This window comes from Tamandua tetradactyla, chromosome 6 (genome assembly GCF_023851605.1).
Source record: "Tamandua tetradactyla isolate mTamTet1 chromosome 6, mTamTet1.pri, whole genome shotgun sequence".
NCBI classification, from domain to species: domain Eukaryota; kingdom Metazoa; phylum Chordata; class Mammalia; order Pilosa; family Myrmecophagidae; genus Tamandua; species Tamandua tetradactyla.
The window spans coordinates 19,280,366-19,287,190 of NC_135332.1; positions in this window are offsets into that span (position 1 = coordinate 19,280,366).

Consider the following 6,825-nt stretch of genomic DNA (forward strand, 5'->3'; position numbering starts at 1 on the left):
GCTTAACAGATGCAGAGTTTCTATGTGGGGGGATGAAAAAGTTTTGGTGATGGTGCCACAAGGATGACCGTAATGACTGTCATTATAATTCTATAAGTGAATTATACACTTATAGATGGTTGTTATGAGAAATATTACATCATCAACATGTTATCACGATAACATTGTTTAAAATGAGCAAAGACTTACCCCAGGGCATTACCCGGGGCTCCAACAGGCGCAGTGGAAGCAAGAGGTCCGCAAGGCCAGCCCAGGGGGAGACAGCCCAGAAATGGAATCGGGACACCTGATGTCACCTGCTCCCCTCCCCACTCCCTGCAGTGCCTGGAGTGTGTGCTGAATTCTGCTCTGGGTGTGGCCGGGTGCACACCTGCCACCCAGCTGTTCTTCGTGGGGGACAGATGAGCACGGCCTCAGTGACCACATCAGGATCAGCACTCAGGCCCCTGGCGGGCAGCCTGTTCTCTCTCCCGTCCCCTCAACCGCTTATCTAGGAGGCTGCCGCTATTCTCCTCCAAAGCATCAGCTGCAAGTGAATTGCCACTGGGTCTCTCTCTGGAGACGTCTACAGCAACTTTCTTTGAAAGGACCTGCTTGTTTCCGTTGTGAATTTCAGAGACCTCACGTGGGAAATGTCATTTTTCACCAGGGCGTTTTGCAATAGGAAGCACAATTTCCAAGGCGGCGGAAGGAACCACGGGGAAATGTTATAATCCATTAATCAGCTCTTCACCACATATTTGAGTTGTTCATTCCACATTTAGAGCTCTGCTTCACTGTCCCCATGAGAAATGTGGAGCATTACCTCAGGCCTGGTGCTCAGTGCTGTCACTGCCAAGAATCAGGAGCTCGCGGCAAGCACTGGCTGCTCTCTGGCACCCCATAGCAAGCCCCCCCTCCCTTTGCCGCTAAGGGAGCTCCTGTGACAGGTCCACCCCAGAGAACAAATCCTGACGGCTCTAAGCCAATCAGACCACCCCTTTCCCTTTGTCAATAATTGGTCTAAGGGATGGGCCAACGGGATGGAAGGTGAGGTACTTGGTGGATTTTGGAAAGGAAGCTTTTCCTTCCTCCTTCCCTTCCTGCCTTGGACAATGCTATGTGAAAACCTGATCCCTAGAGCTATGGCAGCCATTTTGCAACCATGAGGTGGCAAAGCTGAGTGACACCAACCTATTGAAGGTGACAGGGGAAGACAGAAAAAGTCTGTGCCCCTGATCACATCTTGGAACAACTGAACCATCTCCCAAGAATCCTTCTTCGTGTTATAAACATCCCTGTGGTACAAGCCATTGTGCTCATGTTCTCTGGTACCTGAAGTAAAGCATCTTACGGGATTTTGAGAGACACAAATGTTGAAGCCACTTCTGGCCTGTCCAGGTGGAACCTTGTGGAAGAGAAGGATGGGCTGAGGCTCCATAGCCCCAGCTCCCAGAAGGGCCATCTCGCTCCCTGGATATGTATGTATACATATTTAGAGATTTAACAAACAAACAAACAAAATAGACATTAGAGCCATACTACTAAGAATCTTTTGTTTCTAACAACAATATCTTATGGACATCATATCTTATTTGTAGTTCATTCTTTCGTGTAGTTGCCTACATTTGAAAATAATGGAAATTGCTGGCTCATTCCCATTATACATTCTTGTACCTAGCTCTTCCTGAAACACCATCAATATTTCCATGGGTACATTTCCAGAAACATGAATGTCATGTCAAAAGATTTACATGTTTAACATTTTAATAAATATCACATCACTCTCCAGAAGGATTCTACTCATTTATTCCTTTACCGATAACACAAGAGAGTTCACATCTACATATCTTTGCAAAAAAGGGATGTTATCAATATATTTTATTTCTTCTAATCTGATAAGTAAAAAAGATACGTTGTGGTTGCTTTGTTTTACACTTTTTTTTTTTCATTTTTAGAGATGTTAAGCTTTTCATTTTTACTAGTAATCTGTTTTTTTTTTCCTGAGAATTGCCTCAGAAAATTTCTGAGAATTACCTATTTATCCATCTTTTGATTCTTTTTTTTTGTCTTTCTTTTATCCGGTTTTAGGAGTTTTTTTGCCTATAAGTTATTATGTAGTGGATATTGTATATTGCCTGCTATTTATGAGAACTGTTTTGTTCCAGTCAATTTTTCTTTTTCTTTAAGTCAGTGTTTCCCCCAGTTTTTCTGTTTTCCTTTTTCTTCTGGTCCTTTTTTGTACCCCTAGTTTTTCTTTTTCCTCCTGTTTGATTTCCCCCAGTCTGCTTTTAATCTTTTAATTTGTTTTTGGTGTCTTTTGTCATACAGAAGTTTTTAATTTTTATGTGGTTAAATGCATCAGCCCACCCCTTCCCATTGCTGGCGTCAGGTTTTATGACAGCCTCAGAGTGTAAGATTTGAACTTACTTTCTTCCCCCACACAGTAGCAAAGCTCCCAGCCCCCCATGTTGAGTGCTAATCCTCTCCTTATGGGTGAGAAATGCCTTCTGTGGCACATACTAAGTTCCCACGCATACCTCTGGATTTCTGGACTCTATTCTGATTCACACATGTATCTCCTTCTCTATTCCATCACTGGTACACACTTTGTAAAAGTGCCACAGCTCGGTGGTTTGTCTTGCTACCTGGCTGGCCACAACCTCTTGCCTTTCTTTTTTTCAAAATTTTTTCAAAATTTCAAAATTTCAAAAAGAGCTCCACTCTTCCCCATGAGCTTAGATTAATTTGCTGTTTTGGTTTGTTAAGGCTGCCAGAATGCAATATACCAGAAATGGGTTGGCTTTTATAAAAGGAGTTTATTAAGGTACAAGTTTACAGTTCTAGGGCCATAAAAATGTCCAAACTAAGGCATCCAGGTAAAGATACTTTGACTCAAGAAAGACCGATGGGTACAGCACACCTCTGTCACCTGGGAAGGCACATGGCTGGCATCTGCTGAGGTCTTTGGCTTCACATTTCCAACAGCTTCCCCAGGGGTATTTTCTTTCTTCATTTCTAAACATCTCTGCCTGTGTCAGCTCTGAAGCCTGTCCCAAAATGGTTCTCTCTTAAAGGACCCCAGCAAGTGACCTACCTTGAATGGGTGGAGACACATCTCCATGCAAACCACCTATGCCAAAGGTTCCAACTAGAAGCCATGGGCAGACGCGTGCCACATGCTGGGTAGGATAGGAGAAGCACAGAGTCTACAGGCTTCATCGCAAAGTCTGATAACCTGTTGGGTCTCACCCTCAGAGAAAACTGATGCTGCTGACTCTTTCTTCCTGAGACATGGGCCTGTCTGGCCTGAGAAAAATCTGACTGTGTTCTATAATATCTGAGGAGACCCTTCTCCTCAAAAAAAAAAAAAAAAAAAAAGAAAAGAAAAGAAAAGAAAAACAAAAGGCTCCACATAAACAGGGCAAGAAACAGAAAAACAAAAAGTAAAAATTTCTGATCCATTAAACAGAATTTGTGCTACAAGTCTAGAATAAGTTGAACTGAATGCCAAAGAACAGATACAGAACAAAGCCATTCAGCAAGAAAACCCTAGGTAAAAAGTAAAAACAGCCCCCAGAATAAACTAATTAAGGAAATCAAATGCCTAGGCACCAGCAAAAAATAATGAGTCATACTAGGAAAATCAACGATATAGCCCAGCCAAAGGAAAAAACCAACACTTCAAATGAGACACAGGAGTTAAACAACTAATTCAGGATGTTCAAAGAAATGTGAAAATAACATAAAAAATCTGATTTACTCAGCTGCAAACTTCAACCGAGTGCTCTCTTGCAATATGTGGATGACCTCCTCCTTTGCAGCCCCTCCCTATCCCACTCTCAGCAACAAACGGCTACCCTCCTAAACTTTTTAGGCATAAAGGGTATCGGGTTTCTCCTGCCAAAGCCCAAATAAGCCAAGCCTCAGTCTCTTACCTAGGACTAACAATAACTCCTACCACCAAGCAAATCACTGTCAACCGTCGCGAAGCCATTATGGCTCTGCAACCACCCACTGCAACTAATGAAATCCGATCCCTCCTCAGATTTGTGGGATTCTCCCGTCAATGGGTCCCCAGCTTTGTGCTCCTAGCCAAGCCCCTTTATGCTGCAGCAAGGGAGACGCCGACCGGGCCGCCCTCTCAACCAACCGTTGTCCGGAAAGCATTCGGCTCTCTGGTTGTGGCATTAATGGCGGCTCCACCATTGTCTCTACCAAACCCCCAACGCCCCTTTCACTTCTTTACAACCAAAAAACAGGGAATAGCTATTGGGGTCTTAGCACAGCCCCTAGGACCAAAGCCCCAGCCTACTTGTCCAAACAACTAGATGCCACGGTTAGGGGATGACACCCATGTCTATGCACACTTGCGGCAGCTGCAGACCTTACAAAAGAAGCACTTAAACTCACCCTTGGCCAACCAATCTCTGTCCTCTCGCCTCATCACCTAGCTGATCTGCTTACACACAAATCCTTAGAATACCTAGGACCCTCACGCATCCAAACATTTCACCTCCTCTTCATAGAACACCCAGCCATCAGCCTTTTAACCTCACCACGACTTAATCCAGCTACCCTCTTCCCGGACCTGCCTATGGCATCCCCTCCTATCCACTCCTGCGTAGAAGTGTTAGACAGCCTAGCCAAATCATACACACATATTTCACATCAGCCTCTGCCCCATCCGGACCTTACCTTGTATATAGACAGCAGTGCCAACATCATAGCCAAGGGACAACGAATAGCTGCCTACGCTATTGTTACGGACTCTGCAATAATAGAGGCCAAAAAACTCCCCATAGGATATACCTCACAGAAAGCAGAACTGACTGCACTCACCCATGCCCTTACCCTCTCAAAAGGGAAAAAGGTAAACATTTACACAGACTCAAAATATGCCTTCCTTATTGCACACTGTCACTCACCTATATGGAAAGAACGAGGCTTTCTCACCACGAGGATCTCCCATAATAAATGCTAGCCAAATCTGAGATTTGCTCGCAGCGCTGCAACTCCCAGCAGCAGCGGCAATTATTCATTCCTGAGGACATCAGGCACAAACCTCCCCAGTATCAAGGGGTAATGCTAAAGCTGATGCAATAGCCAAGTCTCTTACTACCTCACCCTCCCAAACTTCTACTATACTCTTCCTACAAACAAAAACACAACTGCACTACACTGAATCTGAAAAAGAAAACCTATTAAAAAGGAGAGGCACTATAACACAGGAAGGGTGGATCCTCCTCCAGGGAAAGATTGCTATCCCTCAGCTTCAACTACTACCTCCATTACTGAAATCCACCAGTAATGGAGGATCAGGCCAAAGGCACTTCACCGCTTTCTCTATCCACTCTTTTCCTCCCCCCTTCTACTACAGGCTATTAGGAGGGCACACAAAACCTGTCTTACCTGCTCTAAAACTACATCCCAAGGTGCCCTCCGACCAGGGCTACCCACTCACCAGTTACGGGGCCACCTCCCTGGACAAGACTGGCAGCTAGACTTCACCCACATGTCCACTCACAAAAAATTCCACTACCGGGCGGGCCACAGTGGCTCAGCAGGCAAGAATACTTGCTTGCCATGCCAGAGGACCTGGGTTCAATTCCCGGTGCCTACCCATGTAAAAAAAAAAATTCCGCTATCTCTTAACCTTTGTGGATACCTTCTCAGGTTGGATCGAAGTCTTCCCCACCACCAAGGAGACTGTGGAAACAGCTGCTTCCCTTCTACTCCAGGAAATTATTCCATGGTTTGGTCTACCCAACACCATCCATTCCAACAACGGGCCAGCTTTCATCTCTTGCATCGTTCAGCACGTAACGTGGTTGCTGGGAATCGTGTGGAAACTCCACATCCCCTACCACCCACAATCGTCGGGAAAGGTAGAGTGGGCACACGGGATCACCAAAACCCACCTAACCAAACTAGCGGTTGAGATAAAACTTTCCTGGCCCAAACTTCCCTTGGCGCTAACTCGCATTTGTGCCGCCCCACGGGAGCCCGCAGGCCTCAGCCCATTTGAACTCCTGTACGGTAGGCCGTTTCTTCTCCCCAACCTCCCTACTAATCCACCTCCCCTACCAACGTACCTACCTTATCTCTCCCTACTAAGGGAATTGCTCCGAGAGCATGCGGACCAAGCCCTACCGGTTATAACAGGTAATTCTACACATCTGCCCAGCAAAACTTTACGGCCAGGTGACAGCGCCCTACTCCAAGAATTAAAGCCGCAATCTTTACAACCTAGGTGGTCAGGCCCATATATAGTCGTACTAACCACCCCTACGGCAGCAAAACTCTTGGGACATAGCGCGTGGATCCATCTGTCTCGTCTTAAGCTTTGTCCACCGACCTCATCAGAACAGTGGAAGGCCACTGCGCTATCCCCCACCCAAATTCGCCTCACACGCCATCATGGGCTCCCACACAATTCTTCTCCTCACTCTTCTCCTCTTCACCATCCCTAAGCCCCACCGACCCGACATGCAGGTGTATGCCTGGAAGTTCACCATAAAAGAAATTTGGGTCGCAGGATCCGCAGAACACTCTCAAATTATTGCCCAAGCTACTTGTCCAGTAGAAGGGTGTCAAAAGCCTATTTCTATTATCATTAATCAGGGTAAAAGCCGCCTCGATCGGGGAACAAAAAAACGCACTTGCGGTATGCTTCCTTTATAAGCAGCAACATGGCTACTGCTGCAGGAGGCCGGAAACATATGGAGGGTGTCCTTACTATTCCTGCAAAATAACCTAACCCTGGACAGGTAGCAGATGCTACCGGGGTAGCCAGTATGGGGGGCCGGTACTGCTGCCAAACCCGGATTGCTCACTAACCCGCCA